Genomic DNA, 18,784 nt, shown 5'->3' with positions numbered 1-18,784 from the left:
CTTTGCCCTCCTGAGTTGGGGAGGGGAGCAGCAGTCTTGGGGGGAAAAGTGGATAATTAATAGTAATTCCCTAAGGTGGAGCTACTACCTCACCCCCCCCCCACCATGGATTTCAGCATGAAGTTTTTTCAGGTATATAGGCTTGATTCTGCACTCACCCTAGGCTTCAGCAGCCCTGAACACTGAGTTTCATTTCTTGGATCCTAATCCTCTGGGGCCTGCTGCTGACTCCTGGGGAACAGGATCCCCCTCACAGTCTGGGCCTCAGCTTCCCTAGAAAAGGTAGATAGTGGTGGGCTAAGTATTTCGAGATCCTTGAGCATCTAGGCCTGGGACCCTGCCTCCTTTTTCCTTGTATGGTCAGTGCCCAACACTGTACCTGACACTCAGGGTGGGGCCCAGAATGTCTGGGCCCCAGCAGTTTAGGGGTGATAATCTGGAGGTGTTTGTCTTAAAATTGTGTTCTCAGAGCAAGTACCTTGCTTTACTCACATGGTATGCTTGTTTGGGGTGGCTTTGAGGAAGGTTGCTGCAGAGGAGAGGAGAGGCTAAAGGCCTCCCCTAGGGAGCCATTCCTTGACACACAGTTAAGGGAGGACACTACTCAGTGTTTGTGGAAGGGAGGGGGTGTCCACAAGAGGGTCATTCCCTGTGGCCTGGGAGGTCAGGGCAGGTACAGAGGCAACACATTCCAGATGAACTCTGCCCTCTGACACCTCCCTTACACCCCTATCCCCTGGCTGGATCAAAGTCCCAAAGCCAAATTTAGAAGGCTTGGAGGGTGGGCACCAGTGGCTGCTCGTGTGAGACCCAGGGCCCAGGCCCTCCAATGCCCAGGCAGGCAGCACAGAGGAGGAAACAGCGAGGTGGGAGCTGGCTTTGCTTCTTCCACAGAGACTGCTCCTATGACTGCAGGCACCTGAGTCGCTGCCGCAGTTAACTCCCTGTTATCTGGGCCCCAGTGAATCTCAGGATGTAACATTTAACCCTAGGCAGACTTCCTAAACTGTCCTGCCCCTTTCCTGCTAGGGTCTCTGGTCTGGGGGCTGTGTTTTCTCTGTCTCCCAGAAGCACAAACCCACCCCAATGAATTCCACAGAAGTGAAGAAACTTTCCACTTTGGGATTATACAAGTGAGCCTGAGCCTCACTCTATGGGTCCCTGATGTGGCGAGAAGACGGACATCTGCAGCTTTAGGATTAGCCCAAGCTGGGCAGATGGAGGGGGCACTGAATGACCGTGAGAATATGCGGGCCCAAACCTATGCCCACTGGGCTTTTGTTCTCTCTTTCGACCAGTGTCTATTGAGCGTTGCTCTGTGCTAGGCGCTGTTTCAGGCTCAGAGTTTACAGGCCATGGTCTCAGGGCACCACAGTGTAGTCGCTTTAGCTCAGGACTCAGGGTTTCGGTTGGGCCCAGTGTAGGAAACAAAATGTCCTTTCTCAGATCAGTTTCCTCATCTGTGTAATGGGAACAGGAACCTCTGCCCCCTTTCTCCCGGGGAACTAGAGCCCACCGAGTATGGGAAGGGTGGAATCTTTGAACACGCATCTAGCTCCAAGAGTGCTCGGCTAGGAGTTCTCGGTCCTACGCTCACCTGAGCTGAGGGGCACGGCCAAACCCTTCCTACTGGTCTTCATAGCTTCGCGGCCGGCTGGTGAGAGAGGGGGCAGAGGGATGGTGGATTTCGCGTAAGGTGCGTCTCCAAGCCCATACACTCCTCACTGAACGGGAGAGGTCCTCTTATTTTTTGCAAAGTTGCGGAAAAAGAGGTGAAGACGGGGCGCGCTGGGGAGCTGAGCCTGGGCCGACCTCGTCAGAGCGCGGGGAGCTTGAGGCGCAGTGGCTGCGGCTCCGGCCTCAGAGCCTGCGGCGTCCAAGTGGCCAGAGCTGCGTTGGGAGGGAGGCGGAGGGAAGAGGGAGGGGAGCCGGGGAGGGGGGGGGAGGAGGGGAGCCGAGGTTGGGGGGAGGAGGAGGGAGCGTTGAGTCCGGTCCGGGTTTTGCCGGCAGCCCCCGGGCAGCGTTCAGAGCTCCTGCCCGGGCGGGCGCGCGGCGGCGGCGGCGGCAGCAGAGGCGGCGGAGCCTGAGCGGGGATGTAGAGGCGGCAGCAGAGGCGGCGGCGGCGAGAGCAGGCGCCCGAGCCGAGAGAGAAGAGCGGCCGAACCCTGTTCCCCGAAGCCGGGCCCCGCGTCCCAGCCCTGCCCAGCCCCGCGCCTAGCCATGCGCGCAGCCTGCTGAGTCCGGGCGCCTCACGCTGCGCCCTCCGCCAGCCGCTCAGCGCTACGCTCGGGGGTGATTAGTTGCTTTTTGTTGTTTTTTAATTTGGGCCGCGGGGAGGGGGAGGAGGGGCAGGTGCTGCAGGCTCCCCCCCCCTCCCCGCCTCCGGCCAGCCGCGGCGGCGTGACTCCGGCTCCGGACCCGGGCACGGCGGACGGCGCGGCTGGAGCGGAGCGCACCGCGGCGGCGGTGCCCAGAGCGGAGCGCAGCTCTCCGCCCCGCCCCTCCCCCTCGGCCTCGCGGCGGCGGCGGCGACAGTGGCGGCTTGGACGACTCTGAGAGCCGGTAGGTGTCGGGCCACGGCCCTCCCCCGACCCCCCCGGAGGCCGGCCCCCTCCCCTTCCCCGCCTACCTCCCTCTCCTCCCCCAGGGCCCGGTGCGCGGCCGGGGCCGGAGTTCGCTGCAAGTCTGCGGAAAGTTTGGCGGCGCGGGCTCCCCCGAAGTTCAGGTGCGGAGAGCCAGGGACGGGAAAAGAGGGGTCCGTGTTTGGGTGTGGCGGGGGGGGCCCGTAGTCTGAGCCTCGGAGCCCTGGAGGCTGGGAGCCCTAGCTCCGGTGATGGCTTGGTGGCCTCTTCTATACTCAAGCCTCCCCAAGCCGCAGTCAGCTCGGTCGCAGATCACTGAGTTCAGACAAAAAGAGGGGTTTTAGGGGTCGGGGACAGCGGCTTGGGCGCCATGGATTGGGGCCAGGGCTCTCCCTGCGGGGTTCCGTCCCCTCCCCAAGTACTCGAGCTTGAGGGCACAGGGGCGGCGGGAGCCCATGTCCTCACCTCTCGGCGTTGGGCGGGAGCTCCGCCTGCGGGGGCGGCTGATTGGAGATCTCCGGCGCGCACTCCCCGCAGCAGACCCCATTCGCAGCCCTGTGTTTTGGGGGCATTACCGCTCTTAATGCCCTGGACGACGCTTGGCTGAGTCTCTCCCTCCACTTGGAAGGGGCCGTGGCCACTTCTACATTTCCCCTCCGGCTCCTCGCCCCCGCTGTCCGCGGGGTGCCCGGCGGGCTGATCAAGTTTGACCTTTTTTTTTTACCCCCCGTCAAAGTATCACCCCCGACCACCACTGCTCCCCGCCGCCTCTCTCTCCCTTCCTCCCTAGCCTTAGCGAGTCTTTCACGCCGTCTCCCGAGCCCCGCGTGGCCAAGCAGCATGCCAAGGCAGGGAGGGAGAATGGGGGTGTTCCTCTAGCTGCGGAGCTGTAGGAGGCGAGTGTCCCAGGCTCCCGCTTCGCTGCTCTGGCCCCAAATTTACCCATGAAGTTTGGCCCCGAGCCCCCCTCCTCTCTGCTTCCCCAGAGCGCGGGGCCGAACCGCCGCGAGAAGAATGTGTTAATTTTCTTGCTGGGGGAATTTGTCCTTGCCTGTAATGGGCTGCTTTCCGGCGGGGAGCGCCTGGCTTTGTTTATTTGTAGGATCGACAGAAAGTGAGTGACCCCAGTTTTTAAATGGGGGGCCGCCTACGGGACCTGTCAGAAGAGCTGAAGCGCCCAATGAGGGAGCAAGATCGCTTTTTGGTCCCCCCCTCCCTTCAGGAGTCGGAAGGGGTGCGCGGAGTTGGGCTGGTGCCACGGGCTGCAAGGAGGAACCAGATGATTTGGGGGGTTCTGTAGGGACTCCTCTGTGGAGACTTGCTCCCTCTTCTTGTCTCCTGCGACGGGGGTCTGAGGGGTTGGCAGCCGCGCCCTACTCTGCCCCCTGGACCCTGGGTGGTCTGAGAGTCGCGTCTTCGCATGGAAGGGGCTGAAGGGGGTGTTCTGGCGAGCCACCCTCCCGACCTCCGCCTTTCCCTGCGCCGCGGGCGCCGTTCGGAGTCCTAGGTTTTGCGGTGGGCCCGGCCCCCCCGCCCCAGCCTCCCCGCGTTTGCGCAGGAAGCGCTGGGGAGGGGGCGTGTACATTCGTTCGGCCCTCGCCCCCGCCGGAGCCGCCCCAGGGCGGCCGGCAAACAGAGTCCCTTTCAAGTTTTCCGCTGGGGCCGCCTGGCGGGGGCTGCGTGCGCGGTCGCTGCGGACTTGTTTGGAGCGCTATTTGAACGCCCGGCGCCACCTCAGCTGCCCCGGCCCGCGGGGGCGGGGTGGGGGCGGGGCATGGCTGTCCCTGCCACCGAGAGCATTTAAATTAGACGTTTTTAGGGGGCGTGCTGGCCTAAGCTGGCCCTGATCCCCCTCCCCAAAGACCCCCGTACCGTGGGTGCCAACCGTCGTAGGAAACCCAGGAACTGAGACCCGAAGCCTCCTCCCAAACCTCTTTTTGAGAACGATGTGGGGAGACTGAGGCCAGCGCTACCTACTACTGCGTAGTGTTGATTTAGCAGTTTCCCTGGACGAGACTCAAGCAAGAGCTGGGAGGGGGGCGGGGGGGGCGGGTAGTGGCCCGCTCTGCAGCTGTCACCCCCTTCGCAGAACGGAAATTGTCCTCTCTCCTTGGGGAGGAGGGAGAGGGGGTGATTTTTGCCCTGCGAAGGGGTGGGAACAGCTGAGGGAGGCTGGCCTCAGAGTTCTCAGTCAGCCCTGGGGGTCTTGGTAGAAGCCCACTGCTCCCACACACCCGCCTCCAATCCTGGCAGGACCTGGGGTTCTCCCAGGAAAGCAACAGCTAGCCTTGCACCTCCCTCTCCCTTGCCACCTCCCTTTTCAAGGTGGGGGCAGAGGTTTCTCTGCAGAAGACAGACCCTTGGCTGACTTGCTGTCCGTTGGCGCCTTATTTATGTGTGTATTTGGGCCCGGCTGTTTTCCCGGCTCAGCAGGTGACCCTGGCCGGGGCCTCCTATCTCTCCCCCGACAGAGCCTGTTGACTTACCCGTGGGCCTGCGGCCTCGTCTTTATCACGTGAGGCCTGGAATGTCCACCCGGCAGGGCTGGGCTGGGTGGGGGAAGGGAAGGGGAGGGGAGGATTCGGCATCCAGGACCCAGGGCCGCTTAAGCCTGTGTTTGGGTTGTGGGTTCCTATTGTGACCACCAACTCTTGCTGCCTGTTTCCAGCTTTTTGCCTACCTTCTACCCATTTTGGCAAATGTGAAGCTGAGGCTCATAGGAGTGTGGGGGCAGGATTGCATCTGGATAAAAGATCAAGTCTCTGGGAATTAAATACCCCACCTTCTTTAGGACCTCACTTAGTTATTTATGGGAAAGTGGAATGGAGATGGGGGTCTCTCTGGGAGGGAGGGTTGTAGGCTGGGCTGAGGTCAGCTGACTTTCCAGGGTGCAGGATAGGATGGAGGGATGGTAGGATACTGAAGAGCCAGACCCAGGCATACTCTCTTAGAGCTCCTGTCTTGTAGGGTGACCATGAAGTCAGAACTAGCTCCCCAAGCATGGTGTTCAGAAGCATGCCTTGATTGGCCAAGGATGGGGCGGGGCTCACTTATTATTACTATTATTATTATTGCCTACTCTTTATATATAATTCACTTATTCATTCATTGGCCCAGTGTGTATTTACTTAGCACCTACTATGTGTCAAGCCCCACCCTTTTGGGGGTGCAGAAATGAATCACTGACTCTGCCCCTGCTCTGGAGGCATGCCCAGGGTAGAAACTCCACCCTCTTTCTCTATCCCCTGGGGCCCTGAATGGGGCTTTCCCATTTTTTTTTCTGGGGCTCTCCCTCTCTTACTCCCCAGCACCTGGTCCCATCCTAGCCTGTGTGTGTGGTTGTATGTGTGTGCGTGTGTGTGTGTGTGTGTGTGTGTGAAGTAGCCTTGATTAAGTGTATTAATAGTTAAACTCTCACTCATAGCTGGAACTCACCAGACCACAAAAAGCCTCCCCAGTTACTCACGCGCTACTGCCCAACAAGAATATCCCACTCAAGTTTTTTTTGCTTTCTCTTACCTCCCCCTTTATTCCCCCCAACTCTGAGCCCACCTCCCAGGCTGCGGGCAATGAGAAAGGACTGCCCCCTCAGAGACCCAGGAATCTCCAACCATTCCACCTGCCCCCTAAAGCCAAAGGCAGTGTCAGCTGTTGGATGAGGCTGTGTGGGTCTAGTCTGTTAGTATGGGATGTGGGAATCTAAGTGGGGTGTGTGCTAATAACTCAAGACGTGTGTATCTGTGGCTCTGTATGTCGAATGTGTGTCTATCTTGGGGTGTAGGAGTTTGAGCATGTGTATATTTGTGAATCAGGACATGTGTCTATGGATCTAGGAGTTGTTTGTGCCTGCATCACATATATACCTGTGTGTTTGTGAATCTGAGAGTCCATATCTGAAAGTTGGATTTGTCCCTGTAAATCCAAGAATGTGTATATTCTGAGTTGTGTTTGCTTAGAATTTTGGAGGGGGTGTGTTCATGATTTGTATATATCTGTGTGTTTGTATATGCTTGTAAATTTGGGAGTGTCTCACTCCCCGAGTGGTGTATCTGAATTGAGAAAGTGTGTACGACTCTAGGACTGGGCATATCCGAGCTGTGCTGACAATGGTCTGTGTCTGTCTTTGGTGACTGGTGTCTATGTTCCTTTCTCTTTCTGTATCTCTGCCGGTCTGTTGTTCTGAGTCTTCCCCTCACTGGTTGAGGCCCTGTGTGTGTGAGTGTGTGTGTAGTGTTGAACCTCTCCCACCGGGTCCTTCCCCTCCCTTGCCCTCCCTGGCAGTAACTGGGCAGCCTCCCCGTCTGCCTGCCTGCTGGGAGTTTTGGAAGCCATGCAGGGAGCCAGGCTGGGGCCGGGGTGACAGCGCGTATCCACGGCGATGGCAGCCTGTGATTATGGGAATAAAAGGATTTTAAGGTCATGGGTGTATTTTTTTGTTTTGTTTTGTGTTTTTCCCCCCTTTGGTGGAGCCATTGGCAGTAAAGGGCTATTGCTGTGTGTCTGCACGTTGGGAGTCTGTCCCCGTGCAAGTGAACATGGATCTGTGGGGCTTCTCTGGGAGCACGGACACGTGTGCACATGCACGAGTGGAGCCTGTGAGAGCGTGTGTTCATATCTCCCCGTGGGAGAGTCCACAGGGCTGTTCCCTGGGGGAGAATTCGCAGGAAAACTTCTTGCTTCTGGGTGTTTCATGGAGCTGGAACCCTGCAGTCCTGTGTGTGCTGAAGAGTAGTCTGGCCCCAATCTTTGCCTACCTGGGCCCCCCCCCACACACCCATAGGGTGTCTCTGGCCAAAGACTGGCTAGGCCCAGTCACCGGGCCAGGCCACATCTCGGGGTGTCAGTGCCCCTGGCCCTGCTCCAGCCCCCGTAATTGCATTCTGCCGCCTAATCCCCCGCCAGCTCAATTAGATCGCGAATTCTTCTTCATTTCCTGCCTCTGATGCTGGCTTCCCTCTGGGCTCACAGGGCCTGAGAGGGAGGGAGGGGATCTTGCCCCCTCTTCCGCCAGCACTGGGGGCTCTGGAGGTGGGGGGTGATTAGCTCCTGGTACACTGGCCCTGGGGTGCTGGTTGCAGCCCTGGGGGGCCAACAGAACTGAGCTTTGCTGACCCTTTTTCGACCAGTCCTCAGAATCCTCATGCTGGGGGAAGGGGCTCAGGGTAGACCAGACAGGTCACTCTGGCCAAGCCCCTAGGCAGTGCCCTCGCTCTCGGTCCCCACAGGCTCTGCCCATGTCCTGTTACCAGAGCAGTTGCTGACCACCCCCTGGCATAGCAGTTGTGACCTTGTTTTTGACCTTTTCCTGGTGGCTATTGCAGTCACCAGTAGGATCACTGAGCTCCCCTCTACTGGGTCCTGTCTTGACCTCACCCAGACAAGTGAATTTGACCCCTGGTGCAGGAGTCAGACCTGGCTCCAGATCCTGGCCATGTCACTGCCTAGCTGGATAGATGACCTTTGGTCCGTATGTGTTCTTTCTATGCTCCTCAGTTTCCTTATTCTTGAAATGGGATAATAAGAGTGCCTGCCTCACAAGGCTGTTTTCAGATGGACACAGGGATGGCTGTGCAGTGCCCAACCCCAGTCGCTAACCCACAGTCAGCAGTCACTAAAAGCTGGTTTTTTATGGTGATGGGGACTTCATATCCCCCAGTGAAAAGGAAGAAAAGAACACGTGGCTCATAGTTAGCATTTCTGTCTCCATTCTGCTAATTACCAGGTGACCTTGGGTACATCACTTTGCTTCTCTGGGTTTCTCTTCCACATCTGTAAAATGGGACTGATAATGGGCCTGACCTCACAGGATTATCTGCATGCAGATGCTTGGCCCAGCTGTCCCTGCAGGTTTTCAAGGTATTACTTGTCCTCTTATTTCTTTCCTTACACCAAGCCTTGGATGGGGTGGGGCTGGTGAAGACACAGGCTCAGGGACAAGGGGACTGGCCAAGGTCATGAGGCTGATAAGGGGGCCTGGGTGGGATAGGAGGACTGGGGGCTGACCTGCTGGCTTGTTCGGCCGTTTACTCGCTGGCTCAGCTGAGCTGTGAGGCATGGCGTTCCCTCCCGCTGGTCTCTGTGGAAAGTGGTGGCTTGGCTGATTTTTTTTCTGTAAAGGGGAAGCTGGCTGTCTACCCCCTCCTTCCCCAGGAGGCGCCTGTGGCAGCGGCTGTGCTGACAGGCCTCCTGGCCTTCTTACTAGGGTGGCTGGCAGCTCTGGAAGGCCGGCTGCACACAGATCAGCCAGAGGGAAGAGGGAACCGCAGAGGTCCCCTGCCATCACTAATCCCTGTGGCCCCTCCCACCCTCAGCCTATCCTTCGTCTGGATGGAAAGACAGAAAGCAGCCGCAGCAGGAGGAGAGCTGTGGGAGACTGGCTGTGCTCAGGAGGTGGTGGAGGGGCACAGGCACGGGTTTGGTGAGGTGGGGGTGTCTGCTTCAGGGTCCCTGTGTCTCCCTGGCTAGTCCACTTATTTCCATGACCTCTGTCACTCATTGGCCTAGGGTCTTTAATATTTCATGGCCTTTGGATCCAGCCCCTGCCCCAGCCCACAGGCCCCCTTTGTCTGCCTGCTGCCCGCCCCGGGCATCCCTGAATTACTGACCCCCGAGGCTGCCTTCGCTTCCCTCCAGCCAGCCCAGACACCATCCCTGTCGCTCCTGACCTGCTTCCCCCACACCTCTGCCTGTCACACCCTCCGTCTCTCCTGCACGTTCTCTCCCCTTCTCTCACATCTCCAGCTATCTCTCTGCCCTTTCCCTCCATTTTCCTCTTTTGTTGGCCTCCTCCTTCCCAGCAGAACAGAAACCGCGGCAACTGGTGCGCCTGTCTGCCCCCCCCCCTCCGGTCCACCCCTTCCTGCCCCCTCCCCCCAAGCTGTGCTGGCCGTGAGAGCTGGTTTTATTTATTTTTCTGTTTGTTTGGGAAGAGGGCAGTGGCGGTTCTGGGCCCTGGCTGCTGTGCTCTGCCTAGAGCAGCGGGCAGGCAGGCAGTGCTGGCCTCCCAGGAATGTGGCCGGGACGCCCCGCGCTATATTTACTTCCCTCCAGCTGCTGGCCCCAGCAGGGCAGAGCCAGGCCTGCCCGGTGGCCCCGGGGGAGCCCTGTACCCACCCTCCCCTGTCCAGCAGACCCCACGTGGCCCTTGGGCCCACGGTTCCCTCCCTCCCCTGTGACCTCCCCTGACCTCCTTGGACTTGCCCCGTCTGCCAGCAGGAGCGTGCGTGTCCATACCAGGACAGGCATGAAGTGCGGGCGCTGGGGCCTGATTTGTGTGGGATAGCACCGGGCAGCCCCCACACCCCCACCTAGGAGCCTAGTCTAGGACTGTAATCTGGTGGCCAGAACTATGCAAAGCATCTTTCCGGGCCTTTCCCCACCAGGCCTGGTCCTTGCGCTTGCCACAGTCCCCTCTGCTCTGCTGTGATCACTGACAGGGGCAGGGTGGGGTGGGGTGGGGGGCCTGAGCCGGTGTCAGCCGCTGCATCCCGTTCACGGCTACCCCACGTCCCACGTAGCCTGCCGGACCTCCCAGGTTTCCCACATAGACACATGTTCCTAGCGAAGTGCTTGAACATACATGTGCAGCACACGTGAACGCAGGTGGAAGTGTGCCCTCCTTGGAGGCAGGGCATGCCTCTTGTGATTGAGTCCCACATTCATCAGATGCTTACGGGAGTTACTGAGCCTGCTCCTTGCCAGCCTTGCAGTGGGATGTGGCAGTGATTCCTTCCTGTACCCCCAATGTCTGGCACCAGCTAAGTGTTTGAAGAGCTTTAGCTGCTGCTCTAATCAATTGCTGCCCCCCAGTTATTACTATAATAATCATAATAGGTCGTAACAATGGTCGTGACAAGGGTTAACCCATCCTAAGCCCTTGTTGGGGGCAGTGACTGTGAACAGCTTTCTAGCCTTTGCTTCCTTTAATCCTCACAGTAGGCCGGTGATTTGGGTATTGTTAGCATCCCCATATACAGATGAGGAAACTGAGGCTGGAGAGTTTGTGATTTGCCTCAGGACTTGCCGCTGACAGGTGGGATTGAGTCCTGGCAGAACCCTGGACTGGCTGTGAACACCACGAGGACAGCCAGGGTTGGTCTGTGTGTGGTGGTCCACACTGCCTGGCACACAGCAGGCACTCTATAAATGCCTGCTGAATACAGGCCTTGCTCTCTTTCCTTCTTGAGGCCCCTCCAGACCCCTGGCAACGGGCCTGGCATTTGGTGGAAGATGGGCTGATTGGCTAGTTGGATGAATGAAAGAATGAATTAATGAATGACCAGGTGATTGGCTGTGGAATTGAGTGCTCTCAGGGGACACCAGGATGGGGGATGTGATTATGATGGTGATCAGACTGGTCTGTGGCCCTGTAGAAGATTCTGGGAAGCGAGGTGGTGGGGCAGGGCTGAGCGATGCAGCCAAAGACCAGCAGGCTGCTAGGGCTGAGCCCTTGGGGCAGGGCATCTCTTCTTCTCCCTGGACCTCAATTTTTCCATCTGTCAAATGGGCTTGGGAACCTTGCTCTGGCTGGCTGCCAGCCGGCCTGGGCTGGGGCTGGCCTGGGAGCCTGAGAGGTGAGGGGACTGTGGAGAGGAGGAAGCAGTGGGGGGTGAAGACAGGAAGATGAAGCGTGGAGCTTGGCTTGGAACCTGAGAAGCAGGGAGAGCAGCCCTGACCTGACGCCCGTCCTCCTTCCGAGCTACAGGCTGGGGGTGCAGGCTTACAAACCCCTACCTACCCACTTTTGCTCTGGCGAGGGCTGGGCTTCCTGAAAACTAGTGTCAGTGGCTGTGTGTGCCACGAGGTGGTGGCCTGTCCTCCAGGACTAGACTAGCTCTATCCCCAGGCCCATAACCCCCACCCCACACCCTCATGCCCAGGTCCTGTTGACCCTGATGGGAGAGCCCAGCCCCTCTCCTGCCTGACCTGGCTCCCCCAAAGCTAGATAGGAAATTGGTTGGGCCCATACCAGCAGGTAGGAGTAGGCTTGGCCCCCTTTCTTCCAGGCAGTGCTAATCTTGGTGGGTGGCCTCGAATTTTAATTCACAGGACTCTAGAATCATAGAATGCTTGGAGCTGAGGGATTTTTGTCAGGATGCTAGTCATATTGGGATTCTAGAATCACAGAACCGTGGGTTTTACTGCTGGAAGGGAGCGTGAGTGGTCATGTTTCTATCTTGTTTGATGCTGGGAACATCGGGTATCTGAGGGGAGGGGCTTCCCTGTGGTGCCCTCAAGTGACATGAGTACATACCTTAGACAGAAACCCAGTTCTGCCTCTGGTCTACCCCTCTTTGGAGATCCAGCCAGCGTGGGGAGTGGGCTGTGTGGATCCAATCAGGCAGCAAGGGGATGGCGGCTGGCCTGCAGGCACAGGAGGGGTCCTCACGGCAGTGCCCGCCCGCCCGCTGCCCACGCTTCCCGAGGCACCAGTGTGAGGAGGAAATGCAGGCTGTTGCTTCCAGCGACAGCCGGCAGGGCCGGGCGGCTTCCCAGCTCCCCCTCTGATTCACGGCCGCCTGCAGCTCCCCCCTCCCCTGGGGACCTCAGCAGCCCCATCTGTGCAATGGGGAGAGGAGGCTTTACCCCACAGTCTAGCGTCACAAAGACAGTACAGTTGGGATTCTTTTCAAGACCACCCATATGCTGTGGGAGAGTTGGGCGAGTAGTGCTGAATAGCCAGCTGGGCATGTGGACCCAGAGCACTGAGAAGTTCTGCTTGGAGTCATCCTAATGCCTCCAGTTGCCTGGGAAGGCTGAATTGGTTCCTGGGGCAGAAAGTGTGGCAGGTGGGAAATGATAGAGAAAGGCCCTGCAGTCAGAGTCTCCTTCAGGGAGAGCCCTGGATGGGAGGCCTAGCTTGCTGGGCTCTCTCCTGGCCTGGGTATACCCATCTGTGAAACGGAGCAGTGTCGTTCCATGAGGTCATTCATTCATTGTCTGCTCTGTGCCTGGATATGTGCTGGGTACTGGGAATGCTGAGGCAAGTGGGAGAGTGGTGGGGAGAGGAGGGGTGTCCTTGGCTGCGGGGTGGGAGTATGATTTGGCTGAAGGGTTGACTCTGGGAGAAGGAATGAGGGTGGCGGAGGGGAGCGGGATAAGGCCAGCGAGGCAACGTCCAGCGGAAAATCCCAGCTGTTCTCAGGAAGTGTTTCCTCCACTGGTCCCCTGGGAGGGAGGCGAGGCAAGCAGGAAGGAGGACAGTTGGGGGCAAACAAGGCCCCCAGCCAGTCTGATGGAGACGTCCCAGGCCTCGCAGCTGGGCGGGTGTGCCGCGCGCACTGCAGGAGGGCTGGAACGCAGCCCCCCACCCTCCGGGACTGGGCCTGTGGTCGGGGGCCAGGGCTGCCAGGAGGGGCCCCGCCAGAGTCCAGATTTCAAAGCCTTCCCTAGGGGCCTCGCGGTGCCCTCCGCCCTGTCCTGAGCTGCCGCTGCGGGGGTGGCAGATGCTGTTGCATCGGCTGAGGCGAGTGGGAGGCCTCCGGAAGGTCCTCCTGGGAGGTTCCGGGGGGCAGCGGGGGCGTCGGCAGCTGCCTCCCGGCCAGGGCTGGCTCACGGTGGCCTCCCAGGTCCCTCAGGGCCCCCAGGCCTGGGGGCCGGGGCTGGTGCTTCGGAGTTGCAACTGGTTTCTCTTGCCTTCACTCCCCCTACTGCCCACCAAGCTTCTTGGCTCTGGCCCCCCCTCCCATCCCTGGCTGCGTCTGCAGAGCCCCCCGGGGAAGGCAGGGGAGGAGGCGCAGCGGGCTCAGAACAGCGGGTGCCCGCGCAGCCAAGTATTTGCGCGAGCTGTCAGAGACAGACAGGCATGTGGGGAATTTGTTGCGTGTGGGGCTGGGGGAAGCAGCCGGGTGGGCAGGCAGGCAGGAGGAGGGAAGCTGGGGCTGCCTCCCCCGCCTGTTGAAGCCTGCGGAGACCACCGTTCTCCCCAGCCCAGGCCAGAAGGTGCATCCGGCACCTTCTTCCTGCCTGTACCAGTAGAGTGGGAGGAAGGAGTGGGACTGGGACCCTGGCTGATGACGGTGCCGACGCCGGGGAAGGGGTGCCCCGTTGAGGGCTGGAGCCTGGGAGAGGCGGTCTGGTGGAGCGTGGAGCCAGGCAGGAATCCGGGTTGTGCCCAACTGCGGCCTCCAGGAAATAGCAGCTGTCATGCTCCCGCGTCTCCCCCACCCCAAGCCTGGCACAACTTGTTTCCTGGCCAGGGTCCGTCTGGGGCAGATTGGAGGAGCCTGGTAGTGCCCAGTCTCGGCAAGGAACAGGCAGGGTGAGGGGGGCCATGTTTGTAAACCTACAGGTACTTGGGGTACTGGGGAAGGCTCCCCCAGGCATTCTTTTGCTGAAGCAGGCTGGAGTCATGTTGAAGGAGGGGACCTCAGCCCCTACCTCCCTGGACAAAGACCCAGTTTAGTCACCTTTGTCTTCTCTCTGATAGTGCCTGTTAGGCAGGTCAGGGCCTAGAGCCGAGTAACACTTGATGTTTCATAGCTAAGAGCCCAGAGAGGGGGATGCACGGGCCCAGGGTCACACCGTGGGCTCCCCAGCTTTCTCCCTGCCCTCATGTGGGTGGGGTCAATGGGAAGAGGTGAACACTGGGGGTTTGCTGGGGTGGAGGGACTATATTTAGTCAGTCCTGCAGAGCCAGGGGGCCCCTGGGAGCAGCTGTTGGTGGGGTGGGGGGGCAGACAGAGGCCTAGAGCTGCATTTAGTCTGGACAGAAATATCCTCCCCCTACCCACCCACCCACTGGCTGGGCGGCCAGGCTGCGGGCTTGTCCCCTGAGGGGCAGCTTGCCTGGGCCTGGCGGCCGGCGGGACAGGCAAGATGACCCGATAGGCTTTTCCCAGCTCAGGTTTCGATGAAACAGGAACCGGAGCCGTAGCCCGGGCTGTGGGGGCCAGGGCAGCCAGAGCCTGGGGGGCCAGGGCTCCTCCCCGCTGCTTCCCCCCTTCTCCCCATAATGCAGCCGCCCCTTCTCAGAGGCCTGGGGAAGCAGCAGGTTATTTATCAAGCCAGCCTCCCTGCCGTGTCTGCCTGCGCCTCCGCCTGCACCCCCCACCTTGCACGGGCGGCCGTGAGCCCAGGAGAGCAGGGTGAGCTGGGCGGGCTGGCGGCGGGGTGAGCTCAGGAGACGTGAGTCACCCATCCCCAGCAGCCCCACGAGGCCCTGCGGCCTGGCGGGTGGCGCATACTCACGCACGCCCCACGCGGCACACCCACGGGCACACGCTTCGGACAGACAGTCACTCAGGACACGTCGTTCCACACGACCCAGCACAAAAAGCTGGCATACACGGGCAGGGGCCGGTCACATTCTCTGTGGACACTCCAGAGGCACACTCACTGTCACCCACTCACAGCCCCAGCCTCTGGCACACACGTGGGCGAATGGATAAACACAGTCACACGTGGGCGTGCTGGGCCCCTGGGACCCCACACACAGCCCCAGTAAGGCAGTTGTATGCCTGCTCCATCCCGCCACAGGCTCAGGCTGTTGTCCTCCGGCCACAGCTCACACCCAGATGGTGTGGCGTGTTGGGCCAGGAGCGCTGACCCTGCAGAGCCTGGTATGCACACACGCGCTCACAAGGTGGTTGGGGCCCCTGTGTAGGCTCACACAAAGGAGGCCCAACCTTCAATCGCATAGAGTCAGCTGAATTCTGCAAGGTGGGCACAGGAAGGGAGATGTTTTCCCACCCCTCAGGGAAGGAGGCCCAACTCTTGGGTGTGGAAGTTTAAACCCACTTGCCCTCCACTATGGGGAACTCTGGCCCAGGCAGAGCCAGTTGGGGGTCGATGGGGGAGGGATGCAGAGGAGCCAGGAAGAGGAAAGGCTGGAGAAGGAAAGCCATGGAGAATCGATTTTCCTGGGAGCGCCAAGTGGCCAGCTGCTCCCCCCACTCAGAGAGCTGGGTCCTTGGGAGATTGGGGGTGCCCGAGACTAGGGAAGGATGAGTCTTCCTTGATCTAGTAAGCTGTGCCTCAGGAGTCTGTCCGCTCGCCCTCCCTGCTCACCCTGGCCCCCCTCTTTCCTCCGTCCTGTTGGTTCCCAAGCCCCTTGTCATCCCCTCCTGCCTTGCAGCCAGCACCCTGAGACTTAGAATTTGGACTTAGCCCCTGGTTCTTAGTCCCTGGCCTGCAAAATGGGTACAGAGCTGGCCTGAGTACAAGGAAGGGCTGGACTGCTGGGTTAGAGGGATGTCCTCAGAGAGCCTCTATGCTTCTGCTGCCCGTTGGGGCTGGGGCCTGACTTCCCTGGAGTGAGCAGAGCTGGGGGCATACCCGTGTTTCATACACTGAAAAAGACATCATTTTTCAGATGAGAGAACTGAGTCTGATGCGGATGGCGTATGGTCATGAAGGGCTTTGGACAGTCACCTAACACTCAGACTGCAGATCATTCTGGGCCCACAGGATTGAGACAGCCTAGCAGGGGTCAAGGGGCAGGTGAACGTTGGCTCCCACCTCTTGGCTACATAAGTCTCCCCCATAATGGCCTGGACAGTGGTCAGGGAGAGGAGAGGGGCCCAGGCATCCCGAAGAAAACAAACAGCAGTGGCCAGTCAGGAGGACTAGATATCCCCTGAGCCATTGACTCTGGAGTTGGACAGGCCCGGGCCCCACACCTGGCTGGGTCACTGCCTGCTGTGTAATCATGGCCCAGTTTGCCAACCTCTCTGACCTCACTTTTGCCACCTATAAAATGGGTATGACCCTTATCTCTGTGTCTTAAAACTGCAAGACCTGAAGTAGAGGGTGGGTGTGGTTCTCACCATGTCACACTTGGATTTCCAGGTGAGTCCAGCCCTCCCCTCCACCTGTCTGCTCCACCAAAGCTGGCATTTTTCTGGGAGTGGTACCCTACAACAAGGACTCCTTAATTAGAATGTCTTGGATTTAGTCTTCTCAAGGACTGTTCTTAGATGAGAGTACTGGGATGTGGGAATGAAGAGGCTGGGCTTGGGGCCACAGGGAGGAGGACGGTTAGGAATGGATTGGACCCGGGGCAGAGGAACCTGGAGTCCTTGGGCAGACATTCCTGGGGGCTTCATAGTATGGGTGGAAACAGAGAGAGCCAACCATGGTTCCAAGACTTTTTCTATCCCCTAACCCCCAACAGATAGCAAGGGCACACGTTACACTCAAGCAGGGACTTTCAGGTGGCACATGTGGCCTTTGCAGGGTGGTGAAGGGCTTGGTATACACGTGGAAGGGCTACTGGAACTGTGGGAGCTTGAAGAAATGCTGACATAGAGCAGGCAGGGCAGGGGGGCCAGGGAGATAGGAGGAAAGGTTGGCAGGAAGTAGAGGTGGGTTTTTCCTGTGGCCAGAAAAGGACAGCTGAGTGCTGCCCTCCTTGTAGCCTTCAGACCCCTACTGCATGCTCATGTCTCCGTGTTGCTACAGGTAGGAGGGCAGGGTGGGGAATTCTGTATTTGAGGATGGGGAAACGGAGACATAAGGATATGGCCCAGTGGCAGAACTGTGGCCACAACCTGGATTACCCAGTACTCCTGGCTTGAGCTGTCCCTCACACTCATTCTTGTGCTGGCTGATGGTGACAGTAAAAACAACACAGCTCTCATTTATTGAGCGCCTGTGCGTGCTGGCCTGGAGTGAGAACTTCACATCTTCTCTAGGACCCTGGTGGGGGTGGGGCTGTCATGGTGGGCATTTCACAGATCAGGGAATGGGCTCAGCCCGGTGATGCCACGTGTCTGAGGTCACCCAGCTGGAGGCTGCAGAGTGAGAGAGGAACCCTGACGCCAAACCCCGCTTGGACCCTTTCATGACCTGAACCTGTGCTTCTGGGGGACTCCTACCCCATCTCGTAATCCGCACGATGAGTAATGTTTCTGGTTGGGCCAGCCCCTGCCCCCCTGTGCCCAGCCCCGTGGCTCTCCTAGGGCCCCCTGTTATCTTGGACCCAAGAATCTTGGCACTGCCCACCCCTTAAGCCCGGGGAGGGTAAGCCCTGTGGCCCTTGGCTTCTGCAGGGACATGATTCACTGGGAGTGGGGTAGGAGTCAGGGTGTGCCCCGGGGAGCAGAGTGATGCTCCTTAGGGTTGCAGGGATCTCCTTGCAGACACGTTCTGGGAAGGTCAGTTGCTAGGCTTGTGAGAGCTGCTTAGGGGCCCGGTCAGCATCACACACTTCTCCTGTCCCCAGCCTCCACCTTCCTGGGGACTCCTTTCCCCTCTCTGGGGAGCCCTGGAGGGAGTAGTTAAGAAGGTGCCCTTGAGCTGGAGATCTCTTCCTCTTCTGTACACAGGGGCCACAGTAACATCCCCACCCCAACCCCGACCAGTGTGACAGTTAGCTAAAGAGCACCAGGCACAGTGTAGCCCTCGGTCAGGGCTCACTAAAGGTCACTGCGTCAGGTTTATGTTGCTGGAAGTTGGTACTGGCCTTAAATGGAGGGGCAGAAAGTCTGGGTTTGGGGCCCTGTGCTGTGTGGCAAGTCACTTCCCCTTTCTGGTCTCAGTTTCTGCATCTGCAAAATGACTGAGAGTTTGCCCTGCACATTCTCTGAGACAGAGGTAAGTCACAGACAGACCCTCACAGGCCCTGCAGCTGGTCACCAGGTCCTTCAGGCCCAGGGCTTCTTGAGGCCTTATGTCAGCACAGAATCCAGGTGGAGCAAGGTGGGCTCTAGAGATGGGCCACGTTGGATTTTAGTCTCACCTCCACCGTCTACAACTGGGATGACTAACTCAGCCCTCAGCCTTACTGTTCTCATCTGTGAAATGGGAAGACCATGGTGCCTACCTATTTGGGTTGCTGGGAGAATAAAACAACATGGTGTGAACAGAGCACCTGGCACAGATTTGATCAATGGTGCCACCTCCACCCCCACCACCTGTCCTCTTGGTCACTGCCCCCCACCCCCAGTCTTGGTCTCAGGGCTTCTGGGAAGGAGACAGTGCCAGTCTGCTGGCTCAGCCAGCTTGGCCACTGACCTTCAGAGCACCCAGGCTGTCAAGGCCTCCTGACTGCCTGACTGCCTGCTTGCCGGACGGGTTGGGGGAGCACCAGCCAGCTCCTCGCCTGACGCTACCCGCCCTGCTCCCACTCTCCTCTCCCTCTCTGCGCGTGTGTGTGAGCTAATTAATCTCAGCCCCTTTGGGAAATTAGAACGCCGCAGTCGCGGCCTCCTCAGCCTCAGTGCCTGTGCTGCTGCTGGGCCCTGCCAAGACCCACTGTGGTT

General features: G+C 59.1%; 1 protein-coding gene across 2 annotated transcripts in view; it reads left to right on the top strand.

Moving 5' to 3' along the window:
- Window positions 1-2,088: 2,088 nt before the first annotated feature.
- Window positions 2,089-18,784, top strand: part of CXXC5 (CXXC finger protein 5) — a 33,540-nt gene continuing 16,844 nt past the window's right edge. Inside the window, exons 1-2 of one of the 2 annotated variants that reach the window (XM_057733656.1) lie at window positions 2,089-2,562; window positions 2,648-2,725. The gene's annotated coding sequence lies outside the window, so the exon portion shown is untranslated. The remainder of the gene's footprint in view (window positions 2,563-2,647; window positions 2,726-18,784) is intronic. The other variant, XM_057733647.1, reaches the window with a different exon arrangement.

This window comes from Hippopotamus amphibius, chromosome 1 (assembly GCF_030028045.1).
Source record: "Hippopotamus amphibius kiboko isolate mHipAmp2 chromosome 1, mHipAmp2.hap2, whole genome shotgun sequence".
Lineage (NCBI taxonomy): Eukaryota > Metazoa > Chordata > Mammalia > Artiodactyla > Hippopotamidae > Hippopotamus > Hippopotamus amphibius.
This window is presented reverse-complemented; position numbering and strand designations above follow the sequence as displayed.